Source organism: Uranotaenia lowii, chromosome 3 (genome assembly GCF_029784155.1).
Source record: "Uranotaenia lowii strain MFRU-FL chromosome 3, ASM2978415v1, whole genome shotgun sequence".
Lineage (NCBI taxonomy): Eukaryota > Metazoa > Arthropoda > Insecta > Diptera > Culicidae > Uranotaenia > Uranotaenia lowii.
This window is the reverse complement of record NC_073693.1, coordinates 237,632,597-237,655,420: the sequence shown is the minus strand read 5'-3', so window position 1 is coordinate 237,655,420 and position 22,824 is coordinate 237,632,597. Positions and strand designations below refer to the sequence as shown.

The following is a 22,824-nucleotide window of genomic DNA, read 5'->3' as shown; positions in this document are numbered from 1 at the left end:
GACCCATTCCAAGCACCCCTCAACTGGAGAACCGATTTTTATTTTTCATTATCCAAATATAAATGACATAGCGTCAAAAAGATTATTTCTTGAGTGTCATTTTCCATTAAAAGATTTTCAGCTAACTTTTTTTAGAATTGAGTATGTTAACGTTGAAATTTAAAAATTTTAGTATGAAAATAAATTGATTTTTGTAAATATACTTTAATTATAACATAACTTTGTCAAAAATCTAGCTATGTCAAAACAAATTACTGCAAAATGATGGTACAAATACCATCTTTTAAGCATGATATAAGAAAAATAACAGTTACTGCAAGTTTACGCTCTAGAGTCGTTGATAAAGGTATCTATTTTTAAGCGTTGTGACGTCACGAAAATTCTACTGTTTTTAAATTTATGATTTACTGAAATTTCACATATTGTCGAAAATTGGAGGGCTCTTCAAACTTTTTCAGTGGAATTTAATGCAATTTTTAGATTGAAAATCGGTTTAGCAGGTTGTGAGTTGCACCCGGGTAAAGAACGCGTTGTGACGTCACGAAAATTTATTTGCTTTTTTTCGAAAACGTTCAAGACTTTTTACTTCATCACTATGATAGTATTTCTTCAATACAAGTTCAACACAACAATGTGCTACAATAAACGAATTTTAGTATCAAGTTTTCAAAGAAACATTTTTTTTTCATTAACTTCGTTGTTTTTAAACATTTCTAATAAAACATATAGAACAGCGCCTAAAAACGCTTGATTCAAGAATAAAGAAACTATCAAACAAATGAAATCCTCATCGATTTTGTAAAAGAATATTTGTGAATCATAAAGCAGATACCATCATGTCACCATCTACCGCCCAGTTAAGCGGTTTTTCAACTTCAAACATGTGTAATAAAAAAACGACGGCAGATTTTTATTCGCTTTCTTTTCCAATACATCTCAAAACTGCTCTACTTTCAATTAAAAATTAAGTGGAATGCGAAAAATGTGCGCTTTTCAAAACAATTAACTAAATTTTGAGGTGTTCAACTGGCCCTATTACCGCCCACTCGACTTTTTTGGGTATCAATAAGGTTTTCTTAAGGAAAAACTATCTAACAACACGGAAACTGTTCTTTTTAGTATTTTCCATGTAACGAGCTGTCAAAAGCATTTTGAGGAACTTGAGAGAATACATTTTTTGAAATTTTTCCCGCAAATTTTTGACAAATTGTAACAAAGTGCGTTGACTGACAAAATGATGATTCCAGGCAAACAGCCTCAAGTAACCGGTTACTTTCAGCGATAAAACATCATTTTCTAACATACTCGAACTAAATTCTTCTTATTATTTACACATTTGACACAATACATGCGTTAAAAACAAAGAAATTGTGCGTGACCGGTCATTAGGAACCCACACTTTTTTCTAAACACCAATTACCGCCCATCACTAAACGCTTCAAAAAACAACAACTATTGAAAAAATCGGAAATTTTTCGATGCAAATCTATTCTACGAAAATAAAACTATCGTTTCAAGTCGATTTTAGGTCAAATAGGTACTATCTTGAAAACAAAAACCCATTTTGCCCTAGGAGTACAGTAATGCTTAGTTCGCTAACAGGCGTCGAATTCAACAATTTGACCGGAAACCAAAAACTAAACATTTAATTTCTGGCTATAGTTGGCATAATTAAGTGATGTTTTTTCAGTGAAATGATCGAACAATTATGCCGACACAGAACACAGGTCTTATTTTTGGAGAAAACATCCCAGTTTTTTCAAAATACAAACAAAAGGGTGATTTTGGGCGGTAAATGGTGTCTGGGCGGTAGATGGTGACATGATGGTAGTTATCTGTGATTTGAATAAAAATCTTGTTAAAGATCAAGTTCTTCATATAACTATGTTAGAATGAAAAACACCGCTAGAAGCTTCTATTTCTTTCTGGCATTATGTTCAAACAAAATAAGTTCCATGAAATAAATGTAATGAGATTCAAAAACCTGGTAAACTGGTAAACTTGATAGATTAACTTTTTTATTCAAAAAATCATAAGATTTTCATAGAAAATACAACAATAAAATTAATTAAATTATTTTAACAGAAAACTGCTTTTATTGAAATTTCCACCTCAAAGAATGTCACTAGAAAATCTAAATCGAACCCCGTGTTCACATAAAATCTCACAAAAGAGACTTTGAACTGAATTACAAAATTTAATAAATTCAAATATGTACTAGCACAAGGTCTCATGCAAAATTTGGGTAAGATTATTCTAAGGGGAGAGGTTGCGCAACACACCTGAAGTTTGTATGGAATTATGTAGATTTTGTTCGGCATGATAAAAAAAACCGTTTTTCGTCAATAAATTAGGTCTTTATCAACCATTTTTTTCTTTTAATTTAAGTATTTTAAAGCTTTGATTATGACAATATTTCATCTGAGGAACGCGTTTCGATTAGAGTTATCATAAAACAGCTATAACGTTCAAAATTAGCGTCGATTAACGATCATTCATGTATTTTTTGTATTTGACCCATCAAAAGCTAATTTTTGAAACTCAAAAACCTTTTTAACTAAACCATTGTCGAAATGGGATCTTGAGATAAACTATTTGTCATAATGGAAGTTTTGTGAATGACTATAATTAAAACAAACCAGCCGATAGGAACTTCAGAAATTGGTGCAACTTGGTTTTAAATAATGTCCTCCCAAACCCAATTCCTCATAATTCCATACAAATTTTAGGCTCATTGTGCCCTCTATTTCCGTGGGCCAATCCCCAAATTTGGCACTGGACTTGGTGTTAGGCCTAGGATCTATTTAAGCTTGCAACTTATAAGATTTTCATTAGATGGCTAATTTAGGCACTCTATGTAGTTTCGATTAACTATCTTTGGAAAGATCGAAGGCTTTGATATTATCATTGATTTTTCCTTTCCTTTGCAATTAAAGATTAAAAACAATCAGAAACACATTTCAACGCTTTTACGAATAAATATTTCCTAGTTTTAGTTTTGTCCTAAATAATATTCACATGGTCGCATAAAAAAACTTCGAATAAAATTGATGTGAGCAGTGTTGCAAACCTTATCTGCTTATATGAGATTAAAAAGGCCCCCAAAAATTATCCTTTTAATTTTTGGGAATAAATGGATCGATTTCATCACCAAATCACATTATTTATTAAGTTTTTAAGCATTTTAAGTAAATCAAGTATTCATTTTAAGATTATACTTTGATTTATTTCATGTAGCTAACCATAAAATTTCGTGACGTCACAACGCTTTGCAAAACCCTGCTTTTTTTTAAATTGCCCGTTGTGACGTCACGGAACTGAATCGCTCTAAAATAAATTGACATCGAAATTTGGAAAAATCAAAAACAGCTATTTGTTGGTTGTAATGAATCGATACTTTCCTGAAATTTTCATAAAATTTGATCAAATAGAAGAGTAGATAATTGCGACGTTGTAAAAAAAATTGAAAAGTGGGAAAAGAGGCGCGTTGTGACGTCACGATTCCTTTTGCTTAAATTTTGTTAACTATTTATTCTATACAAATACTTTTGGTTTCAAATTGTAGAGAATTAAATTTTGACCCTATAATGTACAATTTTCAACAATGTGCGATATGACCTGTAAAACTTATATACAATATACCAAAAAATTGTTTTGCAAACGTTGTGACGTCACGCTGGAATGGGTCAGATAAAGATCTGGAAGAATTTCATTGCAGCATCGTTCGTATTCGAAGATTAAGGTTCAGATTCCCGGTCAATAGCGTGAAATATTTGGGAAAAAAGCAACGAAATCAGTTTACATTGAAAACCACTTCTGCTTGATCAAAGTAGAAAATGTCCCATTTTTTCTTATAAAACAAAGATCGTGTGTTAAGCTAAGTAAAATAATGTAAAAACAAAAAAACGAGTTTGGCTTCTTAAAACCTAAAGGTATGAACCGTTTCAAATAAAGATTTACAAAAAAAAAAGATCGAGTGACCGTTTTCCTCCTTTAGAAAGAAAACAACCCACTTTAGGCTGTTTACAGTCATCGATAATGAGAACATCGTTTTCAGGATAGGTGGTATAACATAGAATGTACAGAATAAAAATAAACGTCATAAAAATAAAGAAAATAAATATGTGGCAACACTAAAATAGAAGCTTCAAAGTGAAAACCAAAACACAAATCAGTTACTGGTCCAATTGCGAATGATGGACGTGTTAAAGTGAGATTCTGATTTTATTATTCAGATAATCCGTCAGTTCACGACCATGGCGAAGTTGGTACGATGAGCGTAGATTGGCAAGGCTAATACTTAGTTTGTTTTGAAATAATGTCAGTTCCGGTAAATAAGCCGAACTTAGGAAGCGCAGATTAAAACAGTTGCTGCTTTGTTTGTTCTGAAATGATGCCAGTTCCGGTAAATAAGACGGACTGAAGAAGCGCAGATTAGAAAGGTTGCTGCTTTGTTTATTTCGAAATGATGCCAGTTCCGGTGAATAAAACGGACTGAAGAAGCGCAGACTGGGAATGCTGCTGCTTTGTCTATTTTGAAATTACGCCATGTCCGGTAAATAAGGCGGACTAAAGAAGCGCAGACTTAAAAAGTTGCTTCTTCATTTGTTTCGAAATGGTGCCAGTTCCGGTAAATATTTAAGAAGAACTGAGGAAGCACAGATTACAAAAGTTGCTGCTTTGTTTATTTGGAAATGATGTCAGTTCCGGTGGATAAGACGATCTGAAGAAGCGCAGATTTGAAAGGCTGCAACTTTGTTTATTTTGAAATGGTGCCAGCTCCGATAAATATGACGGACTGAAGAAGCGCCTATTGGTAATGCTATTGCTTTGTCTGTTTTGAAATGGTGCCGGTTTCGGTAAATAAGGCGAACTGCCCAGCAAACATGAAATCGCATTAAAAATGATAGCTGAAGTCATGAAAAACGTAAAAGTAAAGTAAAAGTAAAGTAAAAGGTCGTAAAAATCGTTACTCGAACTCGGAATAAATTAAACCATTTATTCGCATATGATGAAAAGTCCGCCATGTTTGCAGATTTTGAAGACGATTTCGTTCCTTTTTTTCTCCCGCGGGGGTCAAGTGAGAGAATAGCTTTGATGTTCTCTCTGCAACCAGATTGCTAAAAATCAGATAGTGTATTAGCAGGAATTGCCCAATGACAGAAGCAGCAAATATTGTCGCTGGCAACGGTTCGCAAGCGCTGAGAGAAAAAACTTGTACTCTCTTGCATTCTTTCTTTGTATGTATATTGCCTCTTCTTTGGTAGGTAATTGCTGTTTTTTCGTGTTTCATACGATCATTCTATAATGTATATAAACTTTTAACAAAGTTGTTGAGAAATACACCTACAAAAAAGTTTGCTAGGTTAGGAAGCGCAGATTCAATAAGTTGCTCCTTTATTTGTTTTGAAATGATGTCAGTTCCGGTTAATGAGACGGACTGGAGAAGCGCAGATTGGAAAGGCTGCTGCTTTGTTTGCTTCGAAATTAAGCCGGTTCCGGTGAATAAGACGAACTTAAGAAGCGCAGATTTGAAAAGTTGCTGCTTTGTTTGTTTTGAAATAATGTCAGTTCCGGTAGATAAGCCGAACTTATAAAGTGCAGATTTGAAAAGTTGCTGCTTTGTTTGTTTCGAAATGTTGCCAGTTACGGTTAATAAGACGGACTGAAGAAGCGCAAATTTGAAAACTGCTGCTTTGTGCAAGGCTAGAAGCGACCATAAGGCAAAAATCGTAGAGAAAAATAGTTACTTTTAAGTAAAATTATGAGAAAAATAGTGACCAGATCAAGTCAAAAACTAACTCAATAGGAATTTCCAAAATTTCTATAGAACGATTATAAGACAATATTGCTTGTAGAAACAACGTTTGTTTACAAGCTCTACTAGTAAAAAGTCATATGTTGGACCAAGAAGATCATTTTAAGTGAGTTTTAATAATTTAGGAATAGCGACCATAGAATCTTAAACTTCTGAAACGCTTGCGATAGAGAACTGAAAGATCCCCGAAGGAATACGACAACTGAGTCCAATGGGAACTTCGAGTTTATCCATTTTTTTTAATAAAAAAAAAACAAACCTAAAAATTTTCGAAGTTCACCCTACACTCGAATCAAAATTTTTTCGAAGCCCCTAACACAGTTGAAGAAGACTCATATTAAATTGAATATTTTTCAAATAAACTGGAGTTATAAACCAGCACATGATTGAGGAAACGTTCAAAATAGATTCGAGGTTTTGTAAGATTGGCTCAATTTTGAAAAGAATAAAGACAGATAAATAAAGAAAAATTAAGAGTCGTGACGTAAAAATTGGGAGAATTTCATTAAAAAACAGACAACACTTATATACAAGATTGAAAACAGGTTAACAACAGTATGTTGACAGAAGATCGACAAGAAACTTAAAGAAGCTTAGTACAAAATTAACGAAAGAATAAAAAAAGGCGTAGAAAGTAAACTAGAATAATCCTCTAGGTAGAATATAATTCGTAAATTCAAAACTATCTCAATAAACATTTGCTAATAATAATGAAACAATAAGTTTTTAAAAAAATATTCAAAAAATTTAAAAGAATTTGTGAATTTTTAGACATGAACTTTGAAAATAGCGTCTAAATTTTTAATTTTGGAAACATTTATGAAGTTTCTGTGAATACTGTAGAAAATTCAGGAGCCAACATCCAAAAAGGTGAAGATATAACTGAAATAGATTTTGAAATCATCAATTGATTCCATGCTATCTTTTATTATCCTTTTAAAGATAGCATGGAATCAATTGATGATTTCAAAATCTATTTCAGTTATATCTTCACCTTTTTGGATGTTGGCTATAAATATACAAGCTTTGAAATACAATAACTTATTTTTTCGATTCGATAGAATCACTTTTTCCAAGTTTAACTCAAATTCAATTAAACCAAGAACATTAATAGCATGGCAAATGTTACTTGCCATGCCCTTTATAAAAGTTATAATACTTTTTGCAATTTTCCGATGCAGCACTTGTTTTCAACATCATATAGTATATGATATGATATATGTTATTTTTGGAAGCTTTAAGCTCTATTATCTTAGTTTTCATAATGCTTATTGCTTTACGAAGTTTACAGCATCGACATTGCGCAGGTGTGCTTCGTATAAAGTAATTCTTATTTTATACTGGGTTCGTGGAAGAACAATTCTATTTTTGTCTCAAAATAATTTTTCCAATAGGATAATGTTCAAATTTAAGCCATATAACATGGCAGAACTATTATCTTTCCTTCTTGTTCTGAATGATTTACCAAATTTAGATACAGAGTGCGAATTTACCACAATCGAAAGGAAAATAAAGTAACACGTCAAATTGACGTTAATCTAGTGTTAAACCTGCTAAATACTTACTAGCAATGCTCGGCATCGCTAACCGAAAAATTAGCATTGCTAACTCAATCAAAGCAGTTCTTTCTCAGCCTCCAGCAAGACCAGTCGATTTTTCGATCTCGGTGCTTGCTGAAAACAAAGGCTAAAATTATTTTTCAAATGAGTATTAAAGTTTGGTGAGCGTTTTACAATGAGTCCGTCACCCGGTGATAAGCCGGAACGTACTCTTCCGGAATGGCTAGACCCAACCAACATGCATGGGAAGCTGTACTACATATTTTTGCGCGCTGCAGATGGACACAATCTACCAAATAACCCGTTTCTGATTGGAAGATCTATCGAAAAACAAGTTGGAAAAATTGAAGGAGCCTTCTACGACCGCAACAAGAAATGGTACGTCCTGAAGATCAGGAATAAAGACCAAGGTAGGCATTTACTACTACTTAAAAAGCTAGAAGATGGTACTCCCATCGAATTTGGAAGACATCCTACATTAAATAGCAGAAAATTTGTTGTGCGATGTGACGAAGTTAATGGTATGACAGATGAAGAGCTACTTTCCGAATTATCGAATCAAAAAATAACACACGTTCGCCGCATTACGAAAAAAACACCCGATGGTATTGTCGGTACACCAACTTTGGTGCTAACGATAAATTCAACAATTATACCGGAGTTCGTGCAATTCGGATTGCTTCGAGTGCGCACTCGCGTTTATATACCACAACCACTGCTTTGTAAGCTTTGTTATCGTTACAATCACACCAAAAAACGTTGCACATTCGAAAAAGCATGCAGCATATGTTGTAGCACAAAACATGACTCAACTGGATGCCCTGGTACTAAGTTCTGCCAAACATGCCAATCATCGGATCACTCACCCACCGAAAAAAGCTGTAGGAAATGGATAGAAGAAGAAGCCGTTTTGAGGATGAGCGTAGAAAAAAATGTAACCATAGCAGAAGCCCGTCGCACAATTTGCACCAACTCTAACTCGACCAGCTACGCATCTATTACTCGATCAGGGATAGCACAAAAGAACGCAAATCACCCGCAGCAGAATCGAACCGAACAGCAACAAATGAAACGTGTTCACCAAACAGAAGAATCTGGACCGAAAGCACTTACTGTGGAAAGCCCTCCTCGAAAGCGATCACCTTGCCCTCGCCGAGCACATGGTGTACCTACCGAAAGCAATGATCTCCTCAACGAGACCAACAAATCATCTTCCTCTGCCGTAAAGGATTACGGCAAAACAAACTCTCCTCTTTCAACCCCTCCTCCCAATCCTAATCCTTTCCAACCCCCTCTTCCCAATAGTGTAAAAATGAAATTAAATAAGCCCCCCGGCACATAAATACTTTGTAAAGTAATATGCCTAATAAAACTTAATTTAGAAATAGAACTCAATCAAAGTAAGCGACCGCTAATTAATAGCGCTAAATGTGCTGAAAAAGTTATCGCTTGAAGCTATGAGCGCTAATCGCTAATCGCTAACTGCGATCATTAAAACGCAAACCGTGAAATTATCGATAATTTTTTTTTAAATTTCATGTTATTTTGAAGTACGGGTCACAAATTACGCCGAACAATACAAAAAAAGTTAACTAAAATTTCTAACAAAAGCCTAAAAATATCAATTACTGTTAGCATGGTTGTTGTATGTAAATTCTTTTAATTTTTTTTTGTCCAGTTCGAAGTAAATCCAAAACCAGTTTTCAATCTGGCATGATCAAAACGCAAAATTCTTTAGAAAATAGCGTTGTCAAACGTAGATTTTTATACGATTTAAATTCTAACTTAAATCGAATGCTAAACAAACGGCTTTACAATGCTAATTCATTCTATGGCTATTTTCATATATTTTTATATGAATGTAGTTAACATTACGCACTCCTCCATACAAAACAATAGGAGTGTAGATTTTCGAATGGAGCGTATTGGAGTCAGAATTTTTTTAAAAGGTTGTATCAATAATCTTTACCATCCTTGTGGCATTCGTGTCTTTGGAGTGTCTAAAAATATACTTTTATAAGCTTATCTATCCTCCAATAAGCGGAACAAAAAAAGGTGAACTTTTTAATACGCTAGGTCAATCAATATTTAGCGGCAAAAGTAAACCGCTAACAAAAAGTTGAAACGAGTGACATAGGGGAAAGGTTTCCTAAATGGGCCAATCGGTTTAAATGACCCTACGGCTGTTTGATGAAATGGCTGACTAGACAGCTTATCTGACCAATGCATTTTGAGGGTGATACGCTTAGAACATAAGGCAAGAAAGAATTTTATGAATTTACCAAGTCAAAAAAATTTAAAAAATCATACAAGGTTTTGATACATTTTGATGTAATATTTCGACTTTTAAAAATTATACGTAAAGAAGCTTAAAACAAAAACAAGGATGGTTTTTGTTTCTTACTCAAATGAACTTAAGAAATAAAACATATTTCAGCTTTTGTGGAGGTTTAATAATGATTATATAGTGGAATAATAGAGTGTTTTTGTATGCCCCCATCATGTTTGTATGTTTGGGATGAATAAACCCATTGGGCTTAAAATCCCGGAAAAAAAAAAAAAAAAAAAAAAAAAATCATGTTTGTAAAATGCCTCCATCCTAAAATAACAGGTCAAATAGAATGAATAAATGATTTGTATCATTGAACCTTCAAATCTAAGCTCTGAATAGCATCTTAAGAGAGAATTGAAGATCTAAAAACAGATTTGATAAAGTTTTCTCATGAATGAACTGCCTCCATAGTATGGCAACCCTAACTTTTTTTTTATTCCATAAAATTATATAGATTTATTATTATATATAGATTTTTATAAAACTTCAGCTTTGTCGTACGGAAATTATTACTTTCAAGCAGTTTCAATGAAATTATACGGAAATATTGCCCAAAAACAGAAATTTTGTTCAAAAAATAAATAGGCGCATTCAGCCCGCACGGTTTGAGGTTCGACATTTCAGACAACACTTAGAATAAAATCGTTTTCTTGAAAACAAAAGAAAATGTTTACATAAAAATTTCTCCAATGTATAGAAAACAGATGCCTACACACGTGGATATAGTTTTTGTACACATATTCGATGTGATATTCTATTAAATCAGTGTTTTGCTTAATATGCGCATATAGCCCGCTCCTCCCCTATATCCGAATTTTAAATAATTAGAAAACATGTTTAAAAATTAGCTCAGTTGTGAAGTAATCAATGAAGAATGTGACTTTGGTGACCAAATATCAAAATAAACAACATGTGAGTGACCAGTGTGAAAAAAAAAATTGCTAAAAAGTTACCAATTTCTAACCCTGATTTTTATTGGGAATGATTCTTGTTCTGAAAAAAATTCAGCTTATTAAAAAACTTTAAATCGAACAAAGAATAAAGAAATCCAAATAGAAAATCAAAAATAAGATAAACATATATGTGGTAATACTGAATTAGAAGTTTCAAAGTATAACAAAACCACACATCAGATATTGGTCTAGTCTAAAGAGACTTAATTAAACAAAAAGAGGAAACATCTGATCCTTTAGAAAAAATACATAACTAAAAGTTTTTCGGTCAGATCTGTCAGATGGAGGAACACTGTCACTAGCGTTCCAAATAGCTAATGCCAAATTTCATTAGGGCGAAACTGCCAAATGTAAACAAATCGAGTTAACGGTTATTCTGGATGTATGTACGTGGTTTCACTTTACTACAATAACGCGGTATCATCTTAAAACCACTTAAAACTTTAACAAAAATGAGAAATATCAATTGGATGAAACAAACTGTTGATGCATTTTCGTTGAAATGTGAAGTAACGCCTTCAAAATGGCGTTAATTTTTCTATTCGTGCAGGACCAACCGGCGTAACTGAGTATTTGCTCAATACAATATGAAACTCAAATCCCTTTTTAATGTTTTTATTTTTGTGTCCAAACATGAATTTTAGAGTTAATTTAAAAATGAGCATTAACTTTTATTTAATCCTCACATACGACTTGAGCGCTGCTGATGTGATTCGATAAAAAGTTTAAATTTCCATAATGTTTACATTACTTCCCTCTTTTATGTTTTTGAATAATGTCTTGATTTTTTGCCTTATTTTAGATGGATGAACGGCATTTAGATGGAAATAATTTGTAGAAGGAAATTGAAATGATCGCTTTTTTATTTTCTATTTAAACTCGACAGAATATTCGACCGAATATTCGTTTCACCGAATAGGTTCGAATACCACTATTTGGAGCTTCTATAGAGCTAGTTCATTCGTTTAGGGAAAAAGTGGAATAAATTTTGACACTTTTAACACATTTTGAAAACTTTACCATGCAAAAACATTTTCAATATCTGGGGCCTTCAAGGATTTTTACAAAACATGTTTTATTTTTGCATGCTGTGATGTAAAAATTGCAATATTTCTATCACATACGGCTGAAATTGAAACTGTGCTGTAAAAATACAACACCCAAAAATCTTGAAAACATTTTAACATGGTAAAATTTTCAAAATGTACTACAAGTGTCAAACTTTCTACCATTTTTTCCCAACACGAGGGGACTTGCTCTCACAGCATCCGAAAATAGAACATGTATCGTAAAAAAACTTTGACGGTCGCAGAGCTTGAAAATATATTTTAGAGATGTACCGAATATTCGGTCGGCCGAATATTCGGCGCCGAATACCGCCAAAAAACCGTTAGGCCGAATATTCGGCTCACCGAATAGTGGAGCTAAGTATTCGGCCGAATAGGCCGAATAGGCCGAATATCTATTTTTCAAATATAAACAATAACATAATTGTCTATTTTTTAAATGATTTTGATAAAATATCCAAGAGTAATGTTTAAAAAGCTACATAATCATCAAAAACTTATGGATTCAGTAAAAGTTTTTGGTGTAACAATGTATCTTTCGCTGTAGATAGCTTTATACTTTGATTATTGTTAATTCCAGATTATCTTGATATATCCAGGTTTGCCCATAAATCCAATTAGGAATTCGAGATAAGTCAAATCTGGTTGGGATCCCCAAATATGGATCAAAATTTCCCGGATTTTGCCGGGTTAATTCAAATTATTTGCTAAATCGATTAATAACTTACTTTTTTTTGAAAATTTTTAGATTATGAAAAATTTAAAATCAACATAAGTTTTTATTAATCTTTAATTTAATATTTAATGTTAATTAAAGATACGATTGCTGCTGCTGTGATTTAATGAAAACTTGAAATTAAATTTTTCTTTCTTTCTTGAATTTTGTTGGCCAAGATTTTGTTAAGATTTGCCATTTTTTAACAAATTTTTCTAAAAATCGCCTTATATTGACCGATTGTGTATTTGAAAGTATGGTATGCTTAAGGTTGAAGATAATCGTTCTTTTAAAGAACTATTTTGTAGAAATCTTGTAAAAATTCAAATTTCATCTAATTCAAATAAGTAATATCGAACTGTTTTGCACCTGTTTCGACGTGTTTTGTCCCCGATTTCACAGGAACCTTTTCTCTATGGTGATAAACGCCCTAGAAGCGACAAGTCAACTGATGTCCTTTTTGTTAATAATGACATTTTGAAAATCAGAGAGACCCCTTCTTGAAAAATATCTTGTAATAAATTCTCTGGTAAATCATCTGGTTGAAAATTTGGTACCAAAATGTCTTTGAAATCAAATGTGAACTGACGTTTTGGTTCCAAAAGTCGGTACGGTCCGTTTGTATGTGATTTTACAGTTGCTTCAGTCCTTTGTTTTTTCCAGTAGTCTCTTCAATCTCATCTTGTGAGGGACGGACGTGTTAAAGCGAGGTTCTGAGTAATGTTTCAAATTATATAATCGTCAGTTTCCGACAATATGTAAATAACAAAGGCCACTTGAAAATGATCCCACAAAGTTCATATTTATTGAAATATAAGGAACAGCAGCTGAAGTGATTGTTTTAGGCCTTGGAAAAAATAACTAACTTTAGGAACTTGTAATTCATAGTTTCACTTACTTATTTTTAAAGTTGACGAAAATCAAAATTTCACTAGTTTAAAGCTTGATGCCGCAGCTTCAAACGAAGAAAACATTTTTAGAATACACAAACACTAAATATGTGTTGTTATTGATGATCTCCTGATTATTTTCTTGTTTATCTTTGGTACTCAAAGTAACCCCTGCTTACGTCACCAGAAAATGAGGTGCCCGAAGCAGGGGATGATCTTAAATTTCATGAAATTCCTGTTCGCTGAAAACATAGTGCTTAAAAAAGCGAACTCAGATTAAGAATGATTAAAGTTGCACAATTCCACGTCTTGAGTATTGGGAGAATACAAGAGTATTGTTTCTCGGAATTGCGGTAAAAAAGTACTTTAAAGTTAGTTTAGGAAAACAAGGTTGCTTCTGAGTTGCAATCTAAATTTCCCATTTAGACCATTTTGGCGAGAACTACTTAGTTATAGCGGTTTTGCAGTAGTGCAATAGATCTGTGCAAATGATTACACTGGCAAGGCAAAAGGCACACAATTGATAACTATGTTTGTTGATCAGTCACATTACTTAGAGCTCAGTCAAATAATTTTTTCTTCCACGTTTTTTATCCAGTATTTTCTGAAAAACTAAGAAAAATAATTCCACTTCCAGAAGTGCAATCCATTACCTCATATACTTCCGATGTTCGTTCACCGGCACAAAGTACTCATCATAGGGATCTCCAATGTCCACCTCGGTATCTTTCTTCACCGGTAGTGCCCCAGCGCCATTCTGATGACCATTCGAAGGCTTGGACATACTCAGCAGCTCCAAATTGACAGCTTCGGCCAGTGGCTTCTCCCCATTCCCATTTGCTTTGCCGTTCATCGAAACGGCACCGAGAGACTTTTCTCCCGACTGTCCAAACGAACTGAGCGGTCGTTTTTCTTTTTCCGGTTCAAAGGCCGGATTATCCAACCCATTCATCTGGCTGCCACCATTCTTACTGCTATCCTTGAGGGTGGTGTATTCGCTATCGTCTCCCGCCATCGGAACTTCGACCTGCCGCGGCGAAGGAGTTGGCACCGCGGTGCTGTTAGTTCCAGAGTTCTGATCTTCATCGCCAATCGAGAGCGATATTTCGTTCTTGTAGGCATAGGCATCGCCCGCCGTGTGATCGTTGTGGCTGGACGACGTAGAATCGTCCATCTTGCCGAGTGTCGTTTACCGGGGGATCGACAACGTGGCAGTTGTGCTTTGAATCTGTAATTAAAGGGAGAAGAGGGTATGTTTAGTTGTGAGTTTAAGTATTTATGAAATAAAAGTTAAAAATTCAATATAGAAAAACAAAATTTATTATATCCAATCAAACGACTCCAAATGATCATTAATAAATGTCTCAAACCTTCTTTCTATTCGTTGATTTAAAAATGTATACAAAAAACCAACATTTTCAATAACATTCTAACCTTCCACCGCAAACGGGCCCATATATACTGATGGACAAATGTATTCGACACATGCTAACTCATCGCATTTTTTTTTCAATTTCCAGTAGCTCTAAAAAGATTGTGATTTTTATTTTATGTGCATAGAATCTGGGTAATCATCTCTATCTAAGGGCATGAAATTTCCTATAGCCAGCTCTTCGTCCATAAGAAACAAAAAATTAGTTGAAACAACAAAAATTTACGTTTTCAAAAACTGTTAAAAAACTTCGGCTTTTGCAATATCAACTTTTCTTCCCTTCTTCCACGAAAAATGATGATGATATAATTTTTCACATTTTCAGCTAGTATTTTGAAGTATTTTACATAAATAGTTTTTTGTGTTGATTAGCAACTTTTGTAAAAACATCCTTGAATCTTACAACTCATGATTAGAATTTTTATAAAGAATCCATTAGTAGACGAAAAAAACTTACTTTCATCGTAGATTGAAATCCTCAAATTTGCATTAAAATCTGGTGAACTAAGCTTAAGATTTTCAAAAGTTCTCCCACATTTATCCGGGCTGGGCAAATCAGGCAATTTTATTCGAAACCTGACAAAATTCAGGCATTCTAATTTCAAATTTTCAAAACAAAATCCGGGAAAATTTGACAAAAACCCAGGAACTATTCATCAAAAGTGAAAAAAAAAACAATTGAATCTTTATTTTTTCATCGAAAAATATAACCTGATTTTGAATCGTATTTCAAGCTCCCAAAAAATTGTTTAGGTTTATTTTAATGAATCTAACTAGAAAAATTTCATTTTTTGATGACAAAATTTTAAATTTCAACGAGGCAATTTGAATTTTTCGTTTGATTTTCTATAAAAAATGCGAATGAATCCGGGCATAATCAGAATATTATCAACAAAATTTGAATAACTGGGCCGGGCCAAACGATTCCCATTTTTTTTATATATATTCGGGAAAGTCCTGGTAAAACCGGGTTATCTGGACAGCTTAATTTTTTTTTATTAGATTTGAATTTACAATAAGTTTTTTAAGAAAGCCTTCAATTTTGAAAAACAAAATTTAAGAATAAATCCAATTTTCAAAAGCAAAAGATTAAAATTTTGAGGATCAAATCGAAGTTATTGCAAACTCGATCCTACTTAAAGATTGAAGTTTGAAATTCTGTTCTGGAAAAACAGCAATAATAATAATGTTGATCAATACGCCAAAACATATGGAATTCCCTGAAATTTCTTTAAAGCAGATAAATATTTTTATCATCCATTACTTTTCTTGAAAAATCAATTCCTGGGGATGGTTTTTTAATAAGTTTTTCAAAAGACAAACTTGGAAAATGAACTCAAACTCTTCTTAATTATTGTCATTTTCAGCTGAATTCTGTAAGCAAATAGACTTTGATTAAATTACAAAATCGAATTAACAATCAGAATTAAAAGCCTGCGATATCTTGCAATTTAAATTCTTTGTCGCAATAAACATCTCATTCTATTTTGACTGTGAGACTCATTTATGATCTGAATCTTAATCTGGATTTAGAACCTGAATTTAAAATTTGAATATTCAATCTGTTTCGAAATTTTAATAAGTTTTTAAAATGAACATAATCGGTTTCTGAATTAAGAAATATGAGCCACGAATTGAAAATATTTTGCTGGATTTCATTTTGACCTAGAATAAGTTTTCAAAATTATTATGGTTTTCTTCATTAATTTTGAGTCTAAATTAGCTTGGTTTTAATTCAAAAAATCTACAAAAAAAAAGGAAGATAGAAAAAGGAGTTATAAAGAATGATAAAGATAAAGGAAATGTAAAATTGAATACAGTTTTAAAAATAGGCAAAGCCATGATTGAAGAAAATATTGCAGAAAGTTGATGATTCTAGGCGTCTTAATTATTTTTTAAACGCATATAAATTACCATCCCATTGCATCTTGTAATTGAACTTTTTAAACTGTATATTTTAATTTTTCTCTCTGATTATCCCAACGACGTGCGATTGATATTTGAAGAAAAAACACAAATAATTCATAAAACCTTATGAATCGATTTGTTGCTCTGATTTCTTGTTTGATTCTAAATTTTCTGAGTTCTAGTTCCAGAGATAAAGTATTTAAAGGGTGTCCACGATGAAATTGCACTAACTTTTAAACCGTTCGGTAGAATTTAATGATCCCAATACTCCAAGAACGTGCTGAACGTACCCCCACATTGAGAAGTACAGGGCAATTATGAAGCAACACCTTCTTAAACGACCTAAGGCAGTGAAGACAGTTGAGGAATTTAAGAAAGTATGGATTTACATGACAAAAACGGTTGATTCACAGGTTGTGCAGAATCTTACGGCCGGGGTTAAGCCCAAGGTGCGGACATTTGCATATGGATTACAGTCCACCAAAATACGAGTAAAATGATAAATTGAAGTTTAATAGTTATTTTTCAATTCATGAAAATTTGATGGCAATCGGATGAAAACTCGAATTTTGCGAATCAATTTTGTTTGTAGCAATTTCATCGTGAACACCCTTTACAAAAAAAAAATAACCGTTTTCAGTTAATTGGAAATAATAAATGTTCAAAGTACTATTAAAGAAGATTTCTGGGTTGAAAATGTTAAGATTATGATTTTTATTTTTGAGCAACTCAATCTTACTGATGCTCTCTATTTCTCAAAATGATCAATAACGGTGCCGGCCACGTCCTAATAGAATGAGGAATAAAGGAAGCAATGTTAGCAAGATACTCTTCAGGTTTGGCTTGCAATTCCTTATTCATGAAGATTTCAAAAGTTCCTTCGACTCAGAAACAAGAAACCATCTATATGTCTGCGAATCCATATTCAAGTATCCAAGAAAAGGGCTTGTGTTAGTTAGTAGAGGCAAAAAATCAACACTCATTTTGAAGAGACCAGACGTGTATTTGATATTTAAAAAAACAAAAGAAAGTAAATAACAATTTATGAATCTATTAACTTATTACTCAGATTTCCAATTTGGATCCAAATTTTACAAGTTCCAGAGATAAAGAGTTGATAAAAATTAAATTGCACCGTTTCCAGTAAATTGGAAATAGATCAATGTTTAAAGCACATATTAAGATGATTTCTGGGTTGAGAATGTTATGATTATTTTTTAATTTTAAAATCTCTGTTAAAATTTGTCAGTAAGATTGCCAGAAAAATCCATTGATCAGAATCTTTTTCTCATGAGTTTAATGGATAAGTCATGTCATAAGAAAATCAGGCATTATTCTAGATAAAAGTGTTCATAATTGAACATGAATACCCATGATAAATAGGTTTGTTTTAATATATCTAGTATTTATATTTGTTACATCTATGAACATTTTTTGAAAATCTGTAAGAAATACCGAACCAGAAATAAAAATTAGTTGAATAATCAGTGAAACTTCCGATTTTCTGTAATTTCACAGCAACTAAGACTAAATCACGGAGAATGGTATTACATCTCAACTTAACTTACATCTTTAAACTATCGAAAAGAAATTACATATAAATATTATAAATAATGTTGGTACCGTAAAACGGGGTAACTTTGATCACCGGGGTAAATTTGACCAACATTAAATTTTTGCACATTATCATCAATAACTCAGTCTATAGTTTGAATTTTTTGAAAACTGTTTTCTACGTTTGAAAGCCTACGAAATGAGTTTCAAATAGACAAAATATGGTTTCTATTTGAAATTTTTTTCTGTTAGTGAAAATGTAACTTCAAAATCTTAAAATATCTAATTTTTAAAGGCTTGCAAACAAACAGATCTCCTGATGAAACCAAAAAGCATTTAGAAGCAAACGGGTTGTTGAATGTAGAAAAACTACTTTTTTTCTTTGTGCATGTATAGTTATATTGCTATTTTATAGTCTTTTAGTGATAATTTTTTGATATTTTAAAAATAAGGACATTTTCCAAGAGTAAGCCCGTATTGGACACATGGATAGAAACCCTATCAAATGGTTAACTTTGAAGAAAAATGAAACTGGAAATAGTTGGAGGGCCTAGAGAAATGTGTTAAGGTAAAATTTCATTTGTACTTTTAGCTCAAACTATTTAGCAATTGTTTTAATTTTTACTCCTAAATGTATGCAACATAATAGTACTTTTTTCAATTATTAATGTTTTTAAAAGAAAACGTTAAAAGTAAGGTAAAATTGATAAACCAGCACTTGTCAATATAATGAAGCTGTTTTGTATCCTTTATAATCGAGAAAACTCGTTAAAACCGTCAAAAGAGAGACTGATCAATCTAACCCCAAAGCAACAAATTCAAAACAGAGACGAAATCGATTTTTTAATCAAATTTAAAGTGGTCTAATAAATTTCTGCAACCATGTTTTACGTTCATTGGAGTGCAGTACTGATTTAAAAAAATATGAAACATACCACATTCTCTTTAATAGAAAAAATAATCGAAAAAAATTGAAAAAAGTGATCAATATTACCCCGGATTACGGTACTAGTTTTATGATCAACGTTCTGATCTATACAAAAAAGCTGATTTAGAAAAACTGAATCTCATTTCAGTATTCTTAATTTAAAACACATAACACACATTACACATAACACACTTGGCACCAACGAAAATATATTTTATTACTTGGGCCTTTTACCAAGTACGAAAAATGTTACGAAATGCAATTTTCAATCTTTTCGACCCCCACAAACCATAACAATCTGTAAGACCTTTACAGCTAGTTTTTTACATTCAATTTGCTGATCGAATGAAAACTTTCGTATTTTCCGTTGGCACTTTGTCGTTTAATGTTTAGAATCAAATTATCTGAATCTGTTATTAAAGGATGAATTCATTCAATCAACTGAGAAAAATCAGCGTAGAAAAAATAAAATGGATATCTAATATGCCTGGTACAAACTAGCTCAGCTGCAGCCCTTGGCGTAGAGGATCTTTTAAATGTGATGTTAGCCAATGGTCATGAGATCGAATCCCGGTCACGATTTACATAGTGTAATTTCTGTTGGTGGTTTTTGCAAGATGCACGCTAAGAGTTAAATAAAATGAATAAATATTATCTAGAATAGTTTTTCTCTTACATAAGTTAAGTTTCAGCGATGAAGGAGTTTTCCCGCATTTTGTGGGATGAAAATATCAACATATTGGTATTTTATTTCAAAATTTTCTACCAAAAATCTGGACAAAAATAATGTAAATCGAATGAAAAAATAATATAAAAAAAAATTAAGAAGAAACACCTCATACTTTCATATTTCTTTTCATTGAAACATGTCAGTCAGGATATTCTGTACAGAACAGGTAAAATAAAGAAAAACATCTCCTCATTAAAACGTCTTGCAATTTAATAATGTTTGAAATTACATGAATATTCCAAGTAATGGTTACTGGCACTTAAATAGCATCTAACTGGCTCACAATCCTAAGGGAAAAAGAGAAGCTTAATGATAAACATTTCAGAATTTTACACGGGCAGTATCCATGTTAATACCGAGTATTATTATAACTTTTCACTATTCAATCATTGTAATTGAAATTTCCGTTGGTTCATAAATTTTTAATCCTTTCCTTCGGTATTTAAAAAAAAAAAAAAAAAACAGTAATTGTACAAACATTGTATAATGGAATTTAAACAATCTGCAGATTGTCGAATTGTTTAACAGTACAGTAAATAGCTAAGATCGCACAGCACTGAATACAATTATTGATTGTAATAGAATCGTCTATGAGATAGGTTAAAGTTGTATATCAAAAAACGGCATCTATAAATAGATTTGGAGTCCGAAATGATGCAGTCAGTGGTATTTTATACGATCAACTGAATTTTAAACGGCACTCTCAACTGTACATGAACAAATTTGCTTGTTTATATCAACATGAAATGGCGCCGAGGAAGTATCGAAGGACAGGGATCGGAACGTTGTGAGTTCGAGACTGAGGGAAGGTATAGATGAAGTGGTATATGGTTCAATTATTTTTTTAATATTAACATTTAATTCTATTGTATTTATGTTCACGGTGATTTATAGTAAAATCGTAGTAAGGGAAAGATATAATTGCTTTGGGATACAGTAACAATAAATTGCATTAAATGGTGAAGAAAGTTGTATAAACCTCAGGCTACCTGCAAATGGAAATTGTAATCAATTCGTAAGACAGGGAATAGAAAGTTGTAAGTTGTATAATCCTAAGATTTTGTGCAAAGCAAAGTTGCTATCAAATTGTTGAAAACGCAATGCAAAGTTATATTTTTTCAAGGTGAGCAAAGTTTGGTCCGTATATTGCCTCCACTTTGGTACGTACAGGCTCATATAGAATATTCTATACAACTTTTCCAGATTGAACAAAAGTGTGTATATCTCAGAAACAACTGAAATATACAGATCAAAATGTTCACTGGTTTCTGTCTTAGATTTGACATCCGTATTGAAACATTTTAAACTAATTTAACCAAAAATTTTATCCTCTACTGAATTGAATATCCTGAATTCAGCAAATCATTTTTTCAAATGATCATCATCAAAAATTCGAAAAAACGATCTCATAGTTGAGTTACTAACACCATTGAGTGACTTTCTCAACATGAATTTTATCTTTTCCCAGATTCAATTCATTGAGATTTTCAAGCCTTTTATTTATTCTTCAGTTACTGAAGTTCAATTTCATGGTTTTTCTGAATTTTGAGAACTCTAGATTTTTGTTTAAGGTACTTAACTCATTTGGATTCCTTAACTGACTTTTTTGAATGATAACTGAACATTTCATCTATATTCTGAATTTTTAGGTAGATTGATCATTTTTGCACTTATACCCCTTTAGCTTTGAGGGCATCGAATGAAACTTTTGTCACATTTAGAATGACAGTTCGACAACATTTATTTTATCTCATAAAAAGGTGACATAAAATTGAAATTCACATTTCGTGCAACTTGTGCTTGGCTGATTGTAACTTTGAATCTTTTTTTTTTAATTTAATTCTTTTATTTAAATTATGATTTAGATTTGAGACAGTGAATTGTGGTTCTGAATAAAACCTAGTTTTATGTTTCGAATTCTTTAACTTTTATATCTGTATCTCTATGTAATTTTGCATTTTTCAGCTCAAATCAGGGCTTTCATATTTGAGAAATTTCTTAACACTTCCGCAATATTTTCACATGTTTAACTATCAATTTTTATTTGAAGATACCAGGAAGTATCTTCTATGCAGACAACATGGCTATTTGAAGACAGTATACTGAACTTATTCTGTGGGATAGCATTTGAAAAAAAAAATCAAAACATAGGGGCCCCCGAGCAAAATTTGCCCCGTGCTTAATCTGGCCCTGACGTGACCCTTTAATGGCCATAGAACAATTTTAAATGAAGAATTTAATGGATTTTAAACTGTTTGAGTTGATTTGTTCCGTATCTCATTCGTAATCCTCAAGCACTTGACACTTTTTAAGGATATTTTTTAACTTGAACTTATGCTTCTTTATCGTTGCTCAACATGTTTTGGGTAGACGTCAATTAATCCGGCTTTCTTCGATAAGGCTGGAACTATGGACAACACCCTAGTAGAAATATGTTCATCTGAAAGCTTGATTGGTTCCGCATAGTTTAGTTTTTTTTTCTTGCAGACATCCTGATTTTACACTCATCAAGGCTTCTTTCTGCCATGAAATCTTCCAAAATATCCAAAATATTTACAAATATTCGTAGTTTTTCACTATTTCATTGCCTATTTTCAACAACTCCAAATTTCATTGTCCATTTTACCCGGTTGGTATTTGCAAACATTCCTATATTATTTGTCTTCCTGTATCCGAATGAACAGCTCCATAATCCTTCTCACGGCTCCATTGTTCAAAAGGGCATTTGGTTTCACCATGAGTCACCCCCGATCAACAACTTTACCATCAACGGATTAACTTTGCTCCAATAAGGAAATTCACAAGACAAGCCGCAATACCTTTTAATTGCTTGTCAGCTCTCGACTCGATTCCGATATCCAAGGAACACTCTTCACTTCTGCCCGATTATCCGCCAATTAGCACATTGGTCAACATCCTTCCGCAAATCTTAATGAGA

General features: G+C 32.6%; 1 pseudogene; it reads right to left on the bottom strand.

Annotated features, from left to right (window-relative positions):
• The window catches only part of LOC129753199 (uncharacterized), a 91,905-nt pseudogene that overhangs the window by 10,397 nt on the left and 58,684 nt on the right, over positions 1-22,824 (bottom strand).